Source organism: Peromyscus maniculatus, chromosome 10 (genome assembly GCF_049852395.1).
Source record: "Peromyscus maniculatus bairdii isolate BWxNUB_F1_BW_parent chromosome 10, HU_Pman_BW_mat_3.1, whole genome shotgun sequence".
Classification (NCBI taxonomy): Eukaryota; Metazoa; Chordata; class Mammalia; order Rodentia; family Cricetidae; genus Peromyscus; species Peromyscus maniculatus.
In genome coordinates this window covers 66,803,864-66,826,488 of record NC_134861.1, presented here as the reverse complement: position 1 = coordinate 66,826,488, position 22,625 = coordinate 66,803,864, and the positions used below count along the sequence as shown (strand labels likewise).

General features: G+C 36.2%; 1 protein-coding gene across 3 annotated transcripts in view; it reads left to right on the top strand.

Annotated features, from left to right (window-relative positions):
- Positions 1 to 22,625, top strand: part of Cox7b2 (cytochrome c oxidase subunit 7B2) — a 100,164-nt gene that overhangs the window by 15,957 nt on the left and 61,582 nt on the right. The window lies entirely within an intron of this gene.

The window sequence follows — 22,625 nt, the reverse complement described above, 5'->3', positions numbered from 1 at the left end:
CTGGGATTAAAGGCGTGCGCCACCACCGCCCGGCTAGAACATCCAAATTTTAAGCTGGCATGAACACACTAGAAGTAGAAAATTCAGAAGGCCAACATTTAAATGTGACTTATTTTCCTTCAGAATTCACTGAAGTCTTAGTAGAATGTAGGGGCCCTGTCAAGATACAAAAGTCTTTGTCTCAATGGAAATCAACTGAGCTCTCAGGGCGCATACTAAGGGGCACCACTTTGCTATTCCTATTGTGCTTCTAATGCATAGTACACAGCATGGGAGTTATTGCTTATCAGTAAAGTCAAGATTGTCACTGTGAAATGCTGTTTTCCAGATGTTTGAGTCATTAAAAGTAGTATCAGCACAGCAAGCATGCAAGCCATTTGGTGCATCTACATCTTCAGCAGGGGCTGTCAGCCTACTGGTCTTTTCCCTGATTAATGGCTCCAAATAGGAATGAGGCATTTCTGGAAGATGACAAGACTCGTTGGCCAAACCATCTCTCCCCTTTGATTTCATTCTTCTGCTTGTTTGCATGTGGCATACAGTGGCTAACTAATGGCATGAGAGAACTAAGGAAGAGTCTGGTATAAACATTTTGTGTCTTGTGTTTGGGTTAACCAGTCTGACTTGATTGTCACATACCAACATGAGGCATTTTTTTAAGTACTTCTTTGTACGTGATATTGGAGGAACCTTATAAAACTCAAATGTTGGTTAGTAGGCAGAGTTCATATAAAGGATATGAGGCAACCTTTTCCTGCTTTCTTATAGATACAAATCCACTGGGACGAGAACAAAGTTCTGCTCCTTAAGTCTGCATTCATTTGTTTTTTCTGTTTGCCGTTAGGCTAGGAGGACACAAGTGAAAAATGCACATAAAAATTGCATGGCCTAAAATCCTTCCCAGAAAGCCAAGCAATCAAGTAGATTAGTGAAGAGGCCATGGAATCAATTCTCTTCTCCCCTCAATTTCTACATTCTTTCCTTTCTTTTTTCCACTTTTATGTATGTATATATGTATGTATGTATGTATTATTAAGCACTTCTTGGTGTCAAACACATATAAGGGTACTTGCTTTTATTCGAATTATATGCTAATTGAAAAACAAAAGGAGACATTATGGTGTTGTTGGGAAGACTTCTTCCTGGAATATAAAATACACATCTGTGAACTTTTTCCACAATTAGCAGTTCATTTTATAGGTCCACTCCTTGTACAGAGGGGTTTTCTTGTTCCTTTAACCAACTGTTACTGGTCTATATGCAGCTTTTCCTTACACTGAATTTCTGGTTTCTCATTTTACTGTCTGAATGGCTGGAAGTAGATTGCAGGTTTCTCTCTGCTTCTGCTTGAGAAATAATTCCATCTATAATTACTTTCTCTTTCTGTAAGTTTTTGTTTGAACATATTTTATGACATTTTAATTTATTTGTCATGGCTGTTATTCAACAACAAGTTCTTTTTTTTTTCTGGTTCTTTTTCATTAACCTAAACTCTTTGAACTTTTTGAACCTAAATATAGATATGTACATAATTATGTGTTAGAAAATTTGTAACTTTTCAGCTGTCCTTTGCAGATCTTGTCTGCTGGCCCTGGCATCTCAGGACCTAGAAGAATGGGGCAGACTATAGTCTAATGCTGCAGACAACTTATTGCAGGTTCAGTGGGCTTTTATACATAAATAGAACAAAGAAAACAATGATCCAAAGAAGGTAGTTTGAGTTCAGATAAACATGATCAGAAAAACATGTAAATAAATGTCAGTAAGCACCTACAAATATTAACAGAGCAGCCCTGACCCAATTTTCTCAGGCCAGACCAATTTAAGCACAATTGCCTGGCATGTGCCATTCATTATATCTGAGAAAGTGCAATAGCAAGGCCATATCTAGATTCAAGGTACACTGACTAGATTGGGTTCTGTAGTATGTTCTGACGTCCAACAAGAATAAAATATCTTATAAATTGAGTGTCAGTGTTTGTCACAGAACTAGTTGTAGTAGTTTTTCCAGAGTGACATGGAGAGGACAGACATAGTAATGCTGCTGTTTCTTTCTGAAAACACATTGAAATTCTCAGATAGGGCACTGTGAAGAATTAGAATTTAAACAAAGTAATTGTGTGTATATATATATGTGTGTGTGTGTGTGTGTGTGTGTGTGTATACATACACACATCTTTACAAACATGTAGCTAGGTATAAATTAATATAATAGGAAACATTAGTTTAATGAGAAAAGGTAGAGAGTGCTAAAAATTGCAAATTAGAGATGTTATTTAGGTAAATTAAGACATGATCAACATATAAAGTAAAATATCAAAACTAAAATGTAGTTTGGGGGAAAACATGAAGTAAATAATAATAATAATAGTTGACAAAATCATTGAAAGCAATTGATGATCTCCTCATTGTTGAATATGTCTTTCTAGAATAAAAAAAAACACTACTAAGATAGAAGATCAATTTAATTCTTCTCAGTTACTACTGCTCTTACCTAGAATTCGGTCTTTGGTATGAAATTGACTTTGATGCTTTCACTTGAGATTTTTAATATTGATATATTTACTTTTTAGCAACAGTAAGAAGTAATTGAACTAACTTTATTTTTATATAAAACTGGAGCCTTAAAATCAGCTGCCATAGAGAAGCTTGTTTTAAATGTGTCAGAAGTGAAATCATTTTTCATTTTTCTGTTCTTCACAGGTAATGAGAGAATAGTACAGTAATACTGATTTGATATCAGTAGAAAAAGGGCTAATCATAACTTCATGTAGTGTTCAGGAAAATGACAAGAGTCTGTCTGCTTCTGTGTTCCTATGTACTATGCAGGACCCTGTTTTGTATAACATTAATAGTGGGTTCTTTTTAGCTGTATGTAATATTATTTGGACTTTTGCAGAACTATATTATACTGGGGAAAAACGCAGAGAACTCTTGTTTAAGCCATACTATCAAATTAGAGAATGTTAAAACTGTAGACACCTTTTATCAGATCATTTTTTTGATAGATTAATGTAAATGTTTACCCAAACCAAAAGTTCATTTACAGTATAGATTCAGTTGAATCCCTGAACTTAGTTTGTGTTTCAGGGTAATTTGTCAGGTTTATATGTCTACTGGCACAGTTTGTAGTAGTGTCATTTAGACATTTTATAGGTCGAGTTGAGAAAATAAATCAACCTTTGTCATCCTTTGTCTCTTGTTTTTGAGATGTGGCAGGAGTACACGGTGAATAAAAAGCTAAGTAAGCTAATTGCCCTCTTTTTTCCTTTTGCAAAGAATTTAAGATAACATTTCAACTGCCATGTAAGTGATACTTCTAAACAGAAAGTAGTGTAATTTTAGCTCTCAAAATGATATTCTTGTTATGTCAGATAACTGTATCTAATATTCAAACTTTTAAGTAAAATAAATTCTGCCTATGATCTTTTGCATCAGCCTCCTCTTCCCAATATTTGGTCAATAATTTGCCTGGAATTAGAACGGGAGAGAAATATAATATATAAGAGAAGTAGAATCCATGTTAAAGATGTGCTTAGTTGCTGGTCCCAGATTTTTATGCTTTTTGTTTCTTGTTAGACTGAAGAATGTGCATTTCCATACATTTGCCTGATTTTTTAATCAAATGTTTAAAATTATGGTATTTCTAATTATCAACAGTAAGGAAAAATAGAGCTTACTTTATATATAAAATAAAATACTTTGAAATTGTTTAAGTGAAATATATTTATTAAGTGTATATGAGAAATTATGTGTGTGTAGTGAAATGTATCTGAAAAATTAAATATTCCCATATTATTGTAGTATTTTTTCAATGAGTCTTCTGATTAAGGAGGACAAAATGAGTCTACCATATGTAAACAATGGTCAGTCTTCACCCAACAATATCTCGTTGTTGGAGTATGGAAGCAGTTCAGTCATATGATTTAGATTAGTGGTTCTAACCTGTGGGTCATGACCTCCTTGGGGGTTGTATATCAGATATCCTACATATTGTATATTTACATTGCAATTCATAACAGTAATAAAAATACAGTTATGAAGTAGCAGTGAAATAATTTTATGGTTGGGTATTGCTGGTTCTGCAGTTGGGATCCTGCTGTCTCTGATCCCAGGGGCAGGGGGTAGGCAGACACAGAACCAAGGACATAGGCTCTAGGAGAAATACAAGCAATCTTGTTTACTAAAAAAGGGCTGAGGTATTTATGCTGTTTGGTGGGCTTTGCTTCCAGCCACCATGGCATTTCTTGGTTTGGCACTGGTTCTTATGTTGGCAGTTGTCATTTTGGGAGTCTGGTTTCAGGCTCCTCTGGGTCAGGATGCTACTATGCATGTCATAGCTCTTTGCTTAAGGCGTGCCTCAGTGCTTTCTGCCTTACCTGCCTCAGTTGAGGAATTGTATTAAAGGGTCTCAGCATTAGGGAGGTTGAGAACCAGTGCTCTAGATAGTGTGACCAAAGTCTGTGTGGGCAGCCTCAGTCTCTTACTTATTAATATGTACCCTTCATTAACCAATAATATAATACTGTGTGCTTTCAAAATTTATCAGAGACTATATAAAGCATAGCTAATCACACATGAAGTTGATTTTCAATGTGATGAATGTAGCTGAGAATGCCTTCTGCTTTGGGAGAAACATCAATAAGACATCACAAGAGAATCAAAAGAACTGACCATATAGTATTTGGTTGTTACAGCAATGAAATATGTGCTGGTTTGAATGAGAATGTTCCCCACAGGCTAGGCTTGTATAATTGAATATTTGGTTCCCATTTGGTGGACTGCTTAGGAAGGTTTAGGAGGTGTGGCTTTGTTGGAAGAGGTGTGTAACCAGGGGTGAGCTTTGAGGTTTAAGAAGCCCACTCCAGGCCTAGTCTTTCTGTCTCCCTGTCTCCATCTTGTGGATAAGATGTAAGCTCTCAGCTACTGCTCTAGCACCAGGCCTGCTTGTCTGCTGCCATGCTCCCCACCATGGTGGAAGTGGACTAACCTGAAACTGTAAGCAAGCCTCCAATTTTTAAAAAGCCTCTTCTTTTTATAGATAGCCTTGGTTGGTATCTCTTCTCAGCAAGAGAAAAGTAACGTAAGACAGAATATAAATTGAAAAGCACACAGATCTCATTTTTTTGTTTTTCTTTTTAGTTTTATTGCAGTAAATGTTACAACTGAAAAATTTAGTCCTAGTGAAGTTTTCCTGGGTGAAAATCTTCTCATTATTTTTTCTTTTGAGATCTTTTTCTTCATGACAGTGGAAACACCTCAGCTTTGCCTGAGACATATTTTGTGGAACTTGAAAATATGACAAAGAAGCAAATCTTGATTTTTTTTCCTCCCCCTAGTTATGTTTCTTTTATTCAGAAAAATAAAATATGTAGTAGATTTTGGCTTTATGTCTTAAATTATCCATTTAAATAGATTTTTTAAAAGAATTTGAACCAAATACATAAGCTTTTAATACAAAATGAGGTGGATATTTGTATATTCTTTCATTTGAACCAGTGCATAAAATAGTATGTAATCTGGAAGCAAATATAGTTTTGTCTTTGGCAGCTATCCTGTTCTAGACCATTTATTTACCCACTGGATAGCAAATTGAATATTATAATAACTTGATTAATAGAATTTAGATAAATTAAATACAGGACAAAATAATGCATTTACTAAAGTAATAATAGAATCCATTAAACTATTACCATATTCTTAGTATTTCTGTTTTTTTTTCTACTTCACTAACACAAAACCTTGTAAGTTGAGGGCTCATTGATATTCATATTTTACAGACATGAGAAATAAGGATCTGTAAATTTTCCAAGGTACACAACGAGGATGTGATGATGACATAAACCTGGATTCTAACATCCTGACTTCCGAATTCAGTCCCTTAACTCTCTGCTGTAAAATGGCGTTAGTGACATTTTTGAATAAGTTCCTTCTGATTATAGAACTAAAAGTCAAAGTTACATATTCCTGGAAACTAGATAAAAGTATATAGTGCTAAAATTGTAATTAAATTCATGAATAGAATAGAACCAGACAGGACCTTTTTCCTGCTTAATTGAGAGTTCATCCATTGTTCTTTTTTAGTACCATTTTCAGACAAGGAAAGTAGAGCTCTAAGATCTGAAATGTCTTTTTTGAGATCAAAGAGCTCATAAATGCCAAATTCATAGTTTGAATACAGATCACTGACTCCTAACATCTGTGACCCTTTTGGTAAGAATTTTTGAGTCAGATAAAGAGATCAGGGGCCAGAGAACCAGCTAGCTTGCTAAAATGCCTGCTTAACAAACCCGAGGACCAGAGTTTAGATCCCCAGCACCCATCTAAGAGATGAGTGTGCATCTGTAATCCCGGTGCTGAGGAGGAGGAGACAGGAGGATACTTGGGCTTCTTGGCCAGCCAGTCAAGTGGCACCAGTGAGCTCTGGGTTCAGGACCAGACCCTGTCTCAGCTGAGGTGGATAGCCATGGAGAAAGACACCCAGTGTTGTTCTCCAGCCTCCATGTGCATGCACACATGATGGAGTGCTTGAATCAAGATTAGGAAAATAAAGTGGTTATGCTTGGGGTTAAGGCAATAGGGGAAAGGAAGAAGGTTGGTAGGGTAGGGGTCCACAGGTTTACGTGGAAAGGAAACAGTGGCAAGAGATAATCACATACCACGTGAAACACAGAAGTGTTCTCCAATCTCACACTGTTAATAACACCCATGGGTAGATGATTATTTACCTAATCGTGAATGCTTTATCACACTTAGACACTTGCAGTCAGGATAATACACTGTTCAAGAAAGAGTATGTTTTGCATCTAAGCCAATGATTCTAAATTTGAGGTTCTGGGTCTTCCAGTTCCCAGAGGAATAAACAGGAATGTGACATTTTCTTTTTGAGAAGTAAGCAGCATTTATGTCACAAGACTGTGGTGAGACTTAGGTGATGGTTACTTTCCTTTACTTGACACTGTCTAGATTCACCTGGGAAGACAGTCTCAAATAGGGATTAGCTAGATCAGATCGGCCTATTGCTGAGTCTGCAGGAATTGTCCTGATTAAAGGTATGGGAGGACAAAGCCTGTTAGGAACATCATTCCCTGGGTTTAATTTAGGCCCTGGATTGTGTAAGAGTGGAGAAAATGAGCTGAGTTGCATTCACTGTCTGACTCTGACTGTAGATGTGGTATGACCAGTTTTAGGTTTCTACTTTGACATCCCTGTTGTGATAGACTATAACCTGAACTTGTGGGCTAAAATAAACTCTGATCCTAAATTTTTTTGTTTTTGTTTTGTTACAGGTGTTTTCATCACAGCAGTAAAAATGAAACTCTACTTCATGTTTGTGAAGTGGCCTATCATTTTTGTCCAAATGATAGATTGCTATGAACATATGCCTTGATTTCTAACTCTGCCTTATATCTCAAAGGAGTATGACACCTTTATGTCAATTCTTGTATGCTAGGGCTCTGATTTTTAATTCTTGCAAACCTGTAACCCAAACATGTGAACATGTACATATGCTTATACCACATGCACATGGAATTATCAGAATTTTCAGCAATTGGGGATAGGGATAGAGCTATATTTTTATAAAAGCCTCTTGTTCATAGAAAATGCTTGATTATTCTACTAGGATGTTCTATCTTATACCAAACAAAATAAGTACATTTGGTCTAACTCTGAGATACATCAATTTAAAGTTCTAAAACCATGTGTGTGTTTTTTATCCTTTTTCATGTTTAAAATGTACTAAATATTGATCCTATCTCTTCATGAAGCAGTGGTTGAAACACACATGGTACCTTAGCATGTTAGACAAAGGATTTTAAACTAGAAGTGATAACGTAGTACTATTCATTTTGTTGGGAGGTCAGTGAGGTGAAGAAGTTAAGATGTGAGTTCTGTTTCTAACATGCTGTTTTTATGCGTCTTTCCTCTGTATTTATGTGTCAATCATTCCCTCTCTTTGATACAGTTCTCTGCTTCACTTTTGTTCGATGGGCAAACCCTAACCTTCCATTTTCTTCTCTGTGCAGATCTCTTGTCTTATGAAGCATTCCTTTCTTATGTGGAAGAGACGAATCTACTAATCCTTTGTTTTTGTGTAACGAGTTGCAACTTTAATACTCCAGTATTTCAGTCATAAGTGACTTTCCTGTCTTTTACTAGACTCTATATATTGAAGGCATTCCTGGCCCAGTCCTTCCTTATGTGGTATTTTACCATTAAAATGAACACTGCAAAATTTAAAAAAAAAATGCTTTCTAGTTTTTTTTTTAGGAAAAATCTAAGAAATTTTAATAATTCAGCTTTTAAGGATATAGTGTAGCATGAATCTTAAAAGTTCTTATTAATAAAAACAAACTCAGAGCCAGGTATTAGGGTGAACGCTGAATGATCAGAGAAACAGAACAAGCCACAGCTTCCTCACCTCGCCAATTCCCCAGCAGATCCTGTTTCCTCAGACTGAAAGCATCTGTGTCCTCGTCTGAATGGATCTCAGCTGAACTGCTTCTCGCAAGCCTGAAAGCTTAAACCAGGCTCTAGTTCCTGGTCCTCAGGCCTTAAATACCTTTCTGCTTTCTGCCATCACTTCCTGGGATTAAAGGCATGTGTCACCATGCTTGGCTGTTTCTAGTGTGGCCTTGAACTCACAGAGATCCAGATGGATCTCTGCCTTTGGAATGCTAGGATTAAAGGTGTGTGTATCATCATTTACTCTCCTCTATATCTAGTGGCTGTTCTGTTCTCTGACCCCAAATAAGTTTATTAGGGTGCACAATATTTTGGGGAACACAGTATCACCACAGGATAGTTTCATGGTAATTAAATGTAGATTTGTATGATTTATTTTCTCCATAAGAAGACTCTTAATGTTGATAATAGATTTGAAGTTTAAAGATTTGAAGTTTAAAGAAGGCAGTGTTTAACATGAATTGGCATCCAAACAACTATTTGTTTAGCTGTGTAAATCAATTGCTTTAATTTAAAAAAAAAAAGTCTGTGTGTGTGCACAAGCATGTACCACAACACATGTAGAAAGTCGGAGGACAACTTGCAGGATTCAACTATCTCAGTTCATTGTGTTGGCCTGTGGATTGAACTTAGGTCATCACATTTGGCAGAAAGAGTTTTACCTGCTGAGCCCCAGACTAGTTTCTTTTTTTTTTCCAATTTTTTAAAATTAATTAAATTTTTTATTTATTTTACATACCATCCACAGTTCCCCACCGTGACCACCTCCGTTCTACCTGCCCCTCATCTACTCCTCAGAAAGGGTAAGGAGTCAACAAAGCATGGCATACCAAGTTGAGACAGGACTAAGCTCCTCCTCCCTGCATCAAAGCTGAGCAAGGCATCCCACTATAGGGAGTAGGTTTCAAAAAGCCAGCTTGTGTGCCAGGGATAGACCCTGGTCCCACTCTTAGGGGTCCCACAAACAGACCAAATTATACAACTGTCACCCACATACAGAGGGCCTAAGTCAGTCCAATGCAGTCTCCCTAGCTATTGGTATAGTGTCTTTGAGCTCCCAGGAACGCAGGTCACCTGTCTCTGTGGGTTTTCCCATCATAATCTTGACCCCCTCCTTGCTCATATAATCTCCTCCTCTCTCTCTTCAACTTGACTTCTGGAGCTCAGCCCAGTGCTTGGCTGTGGATCTCTGCATCTGCTTCTTTCAGTTACTGGAGTAGTCTCTTAACAGTGGTTCAGCAGTGGGTTTGCTTTTTGTTGCCTTAAGAGGCATATACTCTTCTGGAGGGTGACTGAGGAAGACATTTCACAACACCATGGCAATCTTCAGTTGAAATTAAGCAATGTGCTTTTATAAACAGTTCCGCTTCAATGTCACTAAGGGTTGTTAAAAATGATGAGCTAATTCTGGGTGTTGATTTTTGCTGTCTGAATTAGGAGCAGATGCTTTGACAACATTCCCTGTATGCATGTGTGATCTTCATCTAATTCTCATCAATTAAACTTTGTGTCTTTTAGGCAAGTTGTAAAGACAATAAAGGATTCAGCTAGTAATTAATTGACACTGGAAATGAAAATAAATGGATAGTGGCAATTTATGAAGTTATTAGGTTTTAATATTTGTTGTGTGGTGAATGTTAAATTGAGTGTTATTGCAGTGTTTTATGTTATTTCCAGTGTGAAATAGCCACTGTCATCAGGACAGTTTTCAAGGTATTCTCTAAAAATAACATGCTGATTGCTTCTGGCTCGTTTTCTCACATTTCTTAAAATCCTTCTGACCTTGCAGGTCTAGTATGAAGTCCATTCTCTCCATTCATCTTCCTCAGTTCATGTGTGAGAAAGTGCTGGAGCTGAACAAACCCGGCTTAGAAATGAAATCTCAGTGATTCTGAGTACAGACATTCAGCTCCCCTGACACTTGGTTTACCTATAAAATTATGAGTTACATAGTAATTCAGTTTTTATGAGGAAAATGCTATTTCATCTTAAGTATTCAAAATTTTATTGTCAGCAAATATTTTTCTATAGCTTATAATGACCCAGAGGTTTACTGTTCCACTGTCAACCTATAAACCACACATGCTCCAGAGATATGTCTATTTGGTTTGAATGATGTTCCAACATTTAAACATAGAAATGATACATGAATATGCTCCTTTACGGTTGTAAGGTTAGATAGAGCAACTGTGGGCCTGTACTCACAGCAGTGTGCGTGTAGGGAACGGACAACAGTTCCAGGCATGCCTCACTTTGGCTCATTTTTCCCCTTCACCCTTTTTACTCTTCCTGTATGTGTAACTTGTGTTTACAATTCCTAAAGCTAACAGTTCACGTCCTATTTGAATCAATACTGTTCTAAGATTGTACTTAACTCTGTGTGTCTTATGTTTTATCAAAATATATTCATACATATGTTAATAGACTTTTATCCTGCATCATGTGTAAGGCGCTCTGAAGTAAGTATTAAAGATGATACTATAAAGCTGCTAGGAAGTGCAGGTAGGAAGTCCTCAGGAGATTACCATTTCCACTACAGCAGAGACATGCGCAGAAGGGCAAGAGTCTTGTGTACTGCTTTGACTCTTGCTAACACACCATTTGCTTTTTGAAGCGTTTCCTTCCATTCACTGAAATCTTGGTGCGGAGTATATCCTTTAGACTCTTTGTTTTGATCAGTTTTACTTCCGTAGCTTTCCCATTGGGAAATTCTACTCACTTTTTAATTCAGCTGTTACATAAATATGTTGAAATATTCCACTTTTTCAGTTTCTACTGTGAAAATGTTTTGTAAGAAGCAGTATTAAACCACTCCCTCCACAAGCTCTCTAGATCATCAGAATTTGAAAGCATCAAGGGAGTGTCCAGCACACCTCCTCAGACACCACTGATGTCTAGAAATGAAAATTATAGCCCTCCAACTAGAACTTAGGCCTGATGGTTCTAATTCAAATTCATGCTCACATTTTAAATAGTTATACTTAACTATGACTATTTTAATGGTTTTGGTAAAGTAACTAAAATGGATTCCAATGAAATAATTATGTTTTCCACTTAAAAATCCAAACGAACTAGTATGTGTTATTAACTTATTGTGTGCCTTAATTTTATTCTCACAAAAACCATATGTGGTAACTGTAATTACTATTTTTCAATTATAATAGTGACATTTTAGTAACAGGGAAGTGAAGGAACTTGTCAGGAATTATGGAATTCTAGTAATATGTCTCTCAAAAGATCTTATTAATAGAAAAAACCCAGAGCCAAGTATTAGGGTGAAATCAGAAAGATCAGAGAGATAGAACAAGCCACAGCCAACTCACCTAGCCAATTCCTCAGCTGACCCTGTTTCCTCAAACTGAAAGCCTCTGAGTCCTCACCGAAAAGTGTCTCCACTAAGCTACTGCTAAAAAGCTTCTAGTTCCTGGTCTTCACTCCTTATATACCTTCCTACTTCCTAACATCACTTCCTGGGATTAAACGTGTGTGTCGTTTCCAAGCAAAGACATGAGATCTCAAATCCTGGGATTAAAGGTGTGTGCCACCACTGCCTGGTTCTGCTTCCAGTGTGACCTTGAACTCACAGAGATCCAGACAGATCTCTGCCTCCTGAGTGATAGGACTGAGGGTGTGTGCCACCACTGTCTGGCCTCTATGTCTAATATAGTGGCTGGCTCTGTCTTCGATCCTCGGATAAATTTATTAGGGTACACAATATATTGGGGTACACAGTATAACACCACAACTCTTGATGTACATTTTAAATCTTGCTATCAGGCTCCAGTTTTGTGATCTTAATCACTAGAGACTGACTTGTCATCATCTGATATGTTCTTTATTGTCTAATGCATGTGTCATACCCATTTATAATAACTGTATAATGTGGACAGTGTTTTTGCTTTTGTACCTGTGATTCATGAAGGTTTAACTTTTAATCTTAAATTATTCTTTCTTATTCATTTCTATTGTAGTATATTTCTGTTGTTCCAACTATTTCCGTGTCTGTTGACTATTATACCTAACTGAAATTCTGAACTTAACTATAGTTGTGACTTTCTTGTAGTGAAAAAGTATCTTACCAATGTGTGCTTCTCAGAACAAACAAAAAACTTTAGCTTTTGATGACTTTGGATGAATGTAATTTTTTCTTAATAGCTTTAAGACATGTTTTTTTTTCCTTCTAAGAATAATTTTTGCTCAAAACTATTCATTTCATCCTTTAAGCGAAAAGGGTGATAAAGTAATAAATGTAGTTTTATTGTGGCATTTTTATTCAAATATGTAATATAATTTCATCTGCAAAATCTGTCCTTGGAAGGAGAAACAGTGGAAGGAAGAGAAAAAATAGGAGGAACTTGACTTACAGTTGGGAAGGAGAACTTAGAAATGCTATACCAAATACTTAAGTCAGTGTAGCGTAATCCTGAGCACTAAAGATTAATGTCCTAGGCTTTCAGAACTGAGCTGAGGTGTGAAGTCAAGCATGGCAGATCCAGGTGGTTTTAGACAGGGATTTGAGGGAAAATCATGGGCACCCTGGTCCTGGGTCTTAATACACACTGATTTGTAGGAACTTGGCAAAAGCAGATAATCCAGATCTTAAATATTCTATTTTTAGCTTAACGTTTTATGTAACTGTTTGTTTACAGGTTCTAAAAGAAAGCCAGTCATATTTAACTTGACTATTTTTGGAATTGTGAAAAAAATGTAAATTATTTTACCTCATTATAAACAGCTAATTATCAATTTCTCTGGTTTTATATATTTAACTACTTAAATACCTATTTGCATAAAAATGACATAAAACTAAATTAATTTGAGAATGATTTTCACTTCATACCATTACTTTTTTTTATAAATAGGCCTTTGACATGAAAGTACAGTATTCTAAACATATATATATATTTCATTGGATATATGTTGCATGAATCTTAAAAGTTCTTACTAATAAAATCAAACCTGAGGCCAGTTATTGGGGTGAATGCTGGAAGATCAGAGAAGCAGAACAAGCCACAGCCACCTCATCTTGCCAATTCCTCAGCTAATCCTGTTTCCTCACACTGGAAGCTTCTGAGTCCTCATCCAGAATGAATCTCAGCTGAACTGTTGCTCAAAAGCCTAAAAGCTTAACCAACCAAATGCTTCTAGTTTCTGGTCTTCATACCTTATATATCTTTCTGCTTTCTGCCATCACTCCCTGGGATTAAAGGCTCACTTCCTGGGATTAAAGGCATGAGTCACCAAGCCTGGCTATTTCCAGTGTGGTCTTGAACTCACAGAGATCTATGCCTCCAGAAGGCTAGGATTAAAGGTGTGAGTGCCACCATTTTCTAGCCTCTGTATCTATTGGCTGTTCTGTTCTCTGACCCCAGGTAAGTTTATTAGGGTCACACAATATTTTGGGGAACACAATACCACCACAGATGTACCTACAAGTTCTTCCCAGTGTATTATAAAAATCTTGTAATAGTTCATCTTTTGATAATAATTATTACTAGGTTCCTTATTCCTCTCCTGCAGTGTTCTTTGAGCCTTGGGTACAGGAATGTTTTGTAGATGCATCCATTTGTACCAGGTTCTTACAACTTTGCATTTTGATTGGTTGAGGTTTTCTTTATTGTTTTTTTTCTGTCTGTTTCAAAGAGAGGTTCCTTAATGAGAGATGAGGACTGGAATTACCTGTGAAATAAGGACGGTACTTAAATTGTTATTAGGGTTTATGCTGATTTAAAAAAGTGGTGGTTGTAGGTTCTCTTCCAATATCCATGGTTTCACTAGCATTGAGTAGTTGGCTAGGTGTCTAGTATCCTGGCATGGATTCCCTCTTGTTGAGTAGGTCTAAAGTACAATTAGAGAGCTTTGTTACCACTAAACAATGCATGCCATAACTAGACCGCTAGGGATATTGTGTATGCTGATTGAATATGTCATTTATAGGTACATATCTGGGTAGGACTGGTGATTTGTTCTCTCCTTTGGAGGCTTGCATGGCAACTTCTGGTATCAGGAAAGCTAGTCCTCAGGAAGGAGGCATTCAGATTAGTTCCACTTCATAGGCCTCTGGGCCCTGTGTCTTTAGTAATAGGGACTTATCTTCCACCACTGGGTGGAAGCCAAGAGCAATAGCAATAGCAATAGCCTATATTATTTGGGAGTCTCTTGGACAGCTCTGATCAACAGCTCAAAAAAGGACTTCTCATGTCTAGTATTGGGGGTTTTGTTAGGTGGTCTTTGGCTCTTGGAGGGTACACTGCCAGCTCTTATGAGAAAAGTTCATTTTAACTATATTTGTGCATTTGTACACAGAATTATGCATGATATAGGTTATTTTAGACACATAGTAAATAGTATGATTCCTTATGAATTTTAAGACCTTATTTTAATAATCGAATTTTATTGGATTTCTTCACAGTGCCTAAAAAAAATATGATAGACATCTCTTAATGTGTTGCTCTATAAACCAGTAAGGGAGTTCATTCCTGGGAAAGGCTAAATTTCCTTCTCCAAGCAGTCAATAGTTGCCTGTAGCTCATGAAGTTATCCTTCTATATTAATATATACATTTGATACTGTTTTTGTTCAGTCTTGTTTATGCAACCATAAACAAGGAGAGACTGTTTCATATGCAGGAGAGACTGTTTCATAGCAGACATCTTGGTATTCTGGATCTTGTAATCTTTGCATGCTATCTTCCAGGGTATTCCTTGAGCTACAGATGTAGGGATATGTAATTCCATTTTTATACTCATTGTACTATGTAGTCATAGTTACTCAAAGTTAATAAAAAAACTCCATTTTGATAACTGTTTATGCAGTATGAGTTTGTATGCTATTATTATTAAAGGTAAAACTCTTGTTTTTAAATGTTATCCTGCTACCTGCTTGAAACATACTTGCATACAGCTGCATGTGACAAACCTAGATTCTAGAAAACGGAAGGAAAAAAATTAATTTAAAATTTGTAGATGATGTACAATGGGATGAATGAAAATGTATCAAATGTATAAATTTAACTGTTAATATTATAGACCATTTACAGATCACAAAAATAAAAAAACACTGATTTCAGAGAAAGTGACAATAAATGGCACATACACACACACACATACACACGCACGCACACACACACATAAGAAAGCACTTAATATCATTAAAGAGTAACGTAGACATGTTGAAGAAACAAAATTATTGTGGGAAGTAGTATCTTCACTGCATCCAGTATTGCTTAAAGCAGTAAGTTGTGCATTATTTTTACAACCTTTAAAACATTTCACAGTATATTATTTTTGTCAGTTCTTTGAGCGCATACGTGTGAGTGTGTGTGTGTGTGTGTGTGTGTGTGTGTGTGTAAAATGGATTTTAGTTATTTTCATCTCTCATCTCCTTGCACCTCCCTTCCCTGCTGAAACACCCCTTTCTCCTGTTCTTTTGTGAGTATCACACTGAGCTTAATTAGAGATGCTTTCTTGAGCATGGGTAGAAGGTTATTTATTGGAGTAGAGATAAGTTATTATTGGCTACATCACCAAAGAAAATGAAATCCTGATAAACTCTTTAAGGAAAGATAGGGCTTCATGGACTTTTTCTCTACCCATAATGAAATATTGAAGGTCCCAGTCTTGTACAAGTCTTGAACAGGTAAGTACAGCTGCTGTGAGAGAGGGTAGAACAGCTTTGTCATGTCCAGAAGGCATTATGTTGTACATATGGTCCCATTCACTGACTTTTGCATTCTTTCTGAACCTCTTCTGTGGTCTTCCTTGAACTTTGGAGGAAGTGATAGAGATACTGCATTTAGGACCAAGCATATCAGCATTACTTACTCTCAGTTTTTTGTCATGTGTTATGGGATATTTAGATCATACTCTGACACTCCTGAGACTGACAGTAAAGTTTACCATGAATCAGAGCTGGCTACTAGCTGACCAGTATCAGCCATAGAGATTTTGGAGGACCCAGGACATACAGAGAGACACAGGAAGTAGTAGGGAGTGGTTAGAAAGATTCGTGGCCGTTTTGGATCGAGGAAGGATAGAGAGGAGGTCAGTGCTCACCCCTCCACTGCTTCTCTGATCAATCAGATTTTAACCTCATACATGACTCCTGACTTTTTTATTAATAGAATAATTTAGATAATCATTACAAGCATATAGGCTTTTGCATTAACCACTGCCCACTGCAATAAGCTTTTATGATGACTGAGCTGCAGCACTGTTCTATAAATATAAAAATGAATATTTAGAAAGTAATTTGACATGACCATATTGCAAAGTGAATTTCAGCAGGCCTCTAATCAAATCAGGAAGTGGTTAGTTATGAACTGAACATTCACTCCACTATTGTGCTAGAGGGTACACCTTACCTGGAAGGTCCTTAGCTCACAGAGTTCACACTTCAATAAGACCCTTGATCACTTTCTCCCCAGTACCTTCTAGCACCATGAAAGCTAAACAGCAGGGATAAAACTAGCTCCGTTCCAGCTTGATTTCCCTGTTTCATTACTAGTGTGCTGTGGCTTCAGCAGCAGGATCTTACCATTAAATTCTAGTAGACAAGAAAGAACAATCATAATGCCTATGTTGTTTTAGGGAGGTGCGTCTCTGGAGCCTTACTGAAAAGGAACTCTCAAGAAGGTTATCTTATAACTAGTGCTGGGGTTTTTATTTATAATGCATAGCTTCTGGGAGAGGCATATATCTTGTCACTTCCTGCAAAATATTAGAGTGCTTCTGACTTTTTCTTTCTCCACAATGTCATTAAGTCTAGTTTGTATTGCCTTGCTAATCATAGGTGCATGGGCTGCCCTGATGTGTGGTCAGCCAATCAGTGTTTAAAGAAAACTAACTCTTCCTCTCCCAGAAGATACCAAATGTCAGTAGCTCTTCAGTTCATGGTGGGATTTCATGTCTACCTTCCCTCTATTTTAGCATTTGTCTAGATGAACTTGTGAAGGTAAGGTCTTGTGCATGCTGACACAATTGCCATGAGGTCATACGTACAGCTATGCTGTGTGTCTAGAAAACACTTTTTCTTTGATTTTTTTCAACCACCTTTGGCTCCTACAGTCTTTCTGCCTCTTCTGTAGAGATCCCTGAACCCTGGAGGGAGGAGTGTGATATGAATGGCAAGCCTACTTAGGGCTTACTTGCTGCAAGGTTTTTTGTTCTCTGAATGTTGACCACATGAAGATTTTTGTTAATTGCCATCTACTGAGAAGAAAGAGAAGTTTGTTGATGAGCGTGAGAGATGCTCTGATTGATGGGAATATCAGTAAGTCATTAGGAGTCATTTAAAACTATTTCCATTTAAGAAAAATATTATTGGTTTCCTCTCTAGTGTAGGAGGTATGGGGATCTTAGTGCTCATAGGTAATCACTAGGGAACCTAAATGCTAAACACAGGGTTGTCCCTTCAAAGGAAGGGATGCATAACCTGTTGTCTGCCCAGAAGCCTGGGAGTGGACATGGTGAATTTGAGATACCTGTGTGACCAAGACCATACCGGATCCTCCCCTAGACTCTTATTGTGAGCTTGTTTTTATTATTCAATATACAGATCCCTGCTGTGGGATAATGATTTTGTACACTGGTTTAATAAAACAGTGATTGTCCAGTAGCCAGGCAGGAAGTATAGGTGGGCGAGCAAACTAAAGGAATGCTGGGAAGAGGAAGGCTGAGTCAGGAGTTGCCAACCAGACACAGGGGAGGCAAGATGACAAGGCAGAACTGAGAAAAGTTACCAAGCCATGTGGGTAAATATAGATAAGAATTATGGGTTAATTTAAGTGTAAGAGCTAGTCAGTAATAAACCTGAGATAATGGCCAAGCAGTTGTAAATAATATTAAGCCTCTGTGTGATTATTTTTACAAAAGGCTGTGGGACTGTGGGTGAGAGATTTCCCAACTGCAGGCCAGGCAGGACACAGGGAAACTTAAAACTACAGAGCCTATCTTTCTGGAAGGTGTCACATGTACTTAACAAAGAGTTATGATGTTGTCACACTCAATCTTTTTAAGGTTACTTTGTATGTTATTATGCATACAAGATTGAGTTAATTATCACCAGGAAAGGTTTCACCAAATTGTGCTGTGCTTGAATATGCCCAAAATTAACTACTACATGGGATCAGACTCCTGAGTTTGAACCAACATTGGTTGCTTAGTTGTGTTGAACAGAACTGCCTTTTTGCCTCCTGTGGATCATTACTCTGGTGTCTGTGGAAGATGCAGAGACCCCTGAACTCTAGAGCCTATGACCTATCTAGTAAAAGATTTTTGGTCCTTTTAACAGTACCTGATCCATCTGATAGAATGGGCCTGAGATCCAATCAGAATATGGTTGGTTACTCCTATAACATTCATGCCACTGTAACACCAGTGGGTAATATCTTGCCAGGCCAAATTTTGGTGTAGCTTACCAGGGGCATAGCTGGGTAATATTGAGGTTTATTTTTTCCTTAGTACCTTAGTATCTTCCAGCATTATAAATGCTAGCCAGTAGTAATAAAGTTCTTCACACAGAGAAAAAAAAATCAGTAATCTTGCTATAAACAAATAACAAACATTAAAAATAATCAGGGACACAATAGCCTAAATATATTTCAGAATAAATCCAAGGAATTAAGTTATTTAATAAAAACTATAAGATTTGAAGAAATAAACTAAAGACAGTAGAAGATGGAAGATCTCCCATGCTCAACAATTGATAGAATTACTATTGTGAAAATGGCCATTTTACTAAATGCAGTCTACATATTCAGCACTATTCCCATCACGGTTCCACTCAATTCTTCAAAGAAATTGAAAAAGTAATCTTAAATTTCATTTAAAAAAATGTACCCCCCCAAAAAAAAATAAGATGAAGAAAATAGTTATGATAATTAAAAGAATTAATAGAGATATCACCATTCTGATTTGAAGCCATACTACAGGGCTACATTTATAATAACATCACTGTACTGGCATAAGAGCAAATTCCTAACTTCAGTATCCCTACCCTTCACTTTCAAATCTGATTCTGTATCCTTCTCTAAACAAGGTATACACTTGAAGATACAGGCATAGGTAACAACTTTATGAAGAGGATTCCAGTTGTTCAGGAAATATGGCCATAAATTGACAAATGGACTGTACAAAATTAAAAAGCTTTTATACTGTAAAGGTAACTATTACTGAGTTAAGAGACAAAAATGGAATAAAACCTTTCCTAGCTATGCATCTGACAGAAGTAGTATATAGAATATAAAAAGAGCCAAACAAGCTACAAACTAAAAAATAAATTTAAAAAATGATCTGTGGAGCTAAGTAGATTTTTTTTCAAAAGAAGAAACACAAATTGCTAATAAATGGTGTTCAACATTTTCAGCCATCAGAGAAATAAAATTAAACCATTTTGAGATTGCATCTCATCAGAATAGCTATTATAAACAAAATGGGACAAATGCTGAAGGGGTTCCTTATCCATTGTTGGTAGGAGTCTAAACTGATGCAGTAGCTTTGGAAATCAGTGTGGAGATTCCTCAGAAAGCTAAAAAAGGAACTGCTGGACGACTCAGCACTACTACTTCTTGACATATACCCAACAGACATTGTACCGTGCAACAAAGATACTGCACATCCATGTTTATTGTGGCTTTATTCACAATAGTGAGGAAATGGAGCCAGCCTAGATGCCTATATTTGGATGAATACTTAATGAAGATGTGGTGCATATGCACAGTGAAATTTTATTCAGCTGTAAAGAAAAGTAAAATAGCTGCTATAATCTTAATTTGAAAAACTATTTCTAACAAGAGTGGGCTAGCCAGGTGTACATCTTACATACACATATTTTCTAGATTTTTAATGCACTGAACAAATCAATTTTAAATAAGTAGAACTGAGATTCTCTGATTTTAGAAAGAAATATAAATAAGGAGCAATATAAAGAAGATCTTACAATATTACTTTGACTAGAATTAGATGTATCAGTGATTTTTCATTGCTTTTAAAACATGCAGATTGGTCCATTAAGACATGAGCTAGCAAATACTAAATTGTTACTGTAAGAGTAAACAGGGTTAATGTGTGTGTGTGTGTGTGTGTGTGTGTGTGTGTGTGTGTGTGTGTACTTCTGGTTATAACATTTTAGTCAACTATCAGTGACTTTATAAAATTTTATATGTGTTTTATTAAAAATACACTTTTAAAATATTGAATTTATTGCCAATAGTACAGCTCATTCCTGAATAAAATTTATCTTTCCTCCATAAAGCGCACATTAGCCCTTTGTGTTTAGAAAAACTAAATCAATATTAACATAATATTTAGGCAATTTAGACAGTAAAATCTTTAACTAAAAGCAAAAAAAAAATATTTAAAAGTTTGCTAGCACACAGACCACCAAAAAGACAATGTCTACAGTATGAGACTGGATATAAGTTTGATGGTTCAGAGTTTTCACTGCTCTACTCTTATAGCATAGCATTGCTTTTTAATATATTGAATAACTGTAAAAGTGCCTTAACAATTGATATAGAGCTTACAGGTAAACTTTAGTCAATAAATACCAAAATTCAATAATGAATTATGGAAAGGAAATGTGTTTGCATCTGTGTATATTGTTGGCATGTATATTGTAACTATACCTTGAGCATCTTGAAGGCAGTGGCACTTGATTTGTGGTGATGATAGCCAACACACAGATCTTAGTCCCCCAAAAGTACTACCCAATCAAAATAAAATTAGAAAAATAAAGAGATCTTCAGATAAATGGTCAAATTCAAGGTTAATGTAAGAAAAGATTGGACTATTTTTTCAGTATCTTGTAATGACAGAAGTAAAAAATGCAAGACTAAAAGGATAATTATGTATTAGAATTGTATAAGAGACAACCTGAAAAAGTCTTTAATAATCAAATTTGGAACTAATTAAGTAACCAAATAAAGTAATATTTGATGATAGCATTGAGAAAGAAATAAAATAAGTTTGAGTTGTTATTGATATTAGGGGATCAAAAAGTAAACAGATATGTGAGAGAAAAGATAGTTAATAAATGTAGAAAAATAAGAGCGTTCTGCAAAATACCGCTGCAGTGTACGTGGCAGGCAATCTCACAGGTATATTGCAACTAGTGGGAGAAAGATTAAGAAAAAACAGAATCTACATGGACTAAAGTGTCTTCCTAGTATACCTACTAAATACAGTAATCTTTGCAAAAATCGAATGTCCACAGAATCAGATGGTCAAGATATATATCATTGGCAACAATACACATTAGTATTATCATTAATGCTCTTGGTTTGATTTCCCCAGAAGTTCACAGCCCTGTTTTTGTGATATTCTTATGAAATATGTGTTTGTTCACCCTAATTTAAAAGCTCTGGTGAAAGTTAATATATATGTTCTACAGACTAACTAGTCAATACTTTTCCAAAATAAGATCTCTAGCAAGGTAGGGTAGACATTCCTAGAACTCTAGAACTCAGGAAGCCAAGAAGGGAGGATGATGAACTTGAGGCCAGCCTGGTCTACATGTTAAAGCCATGTCTCAAGAAACAAACAAAAATGTCTAGGTCATGAAAAAAAATGTGAAGACCCAGAGACTACTAAAATCAGAGGATGCTGAGGAGACTTAGCAGATAATTTTAATATGGGGACCTCGAAAGGATCTTGGGATGGGAGAAGATCATTTACAGAGAAATTGGTAAATATCAAATCAGGACTATTTTATTTAATAATACTGTTACTGTTAAGATCCTATACTTTATATAACATGTTAACATTAGGGGAAATGAGTGAAAGAAAAAAACATTCTTTGCTGTTTTTCTTCCACATCAGGGTGTGTTTCAGATGAGATCATTTTAAAACTACAATTAAAATTGTGATAATGAAGTGGGGCCAAATTAAACAAGAATTGATTGACCCTGTAGGCCTCAAACAATAGAGTGAGACCTAGGATATAACTCATGTTGCAAAGGACATATTTGTATTACTACCACATGAAAAATGCTTTTAAAAGTATGCATATTAAATATGGATACTCCTTATAATTATATAGATAGTGAAGAAGGAGAAGAAGGTTGCATTTGAGATATACTTTTAAAACAGCAACCTTAAATACTTCTCTGCTTTTTGTCCAACTTTTCCTTTTATGTAACTGAGGAAGTCCTCAATAAATCT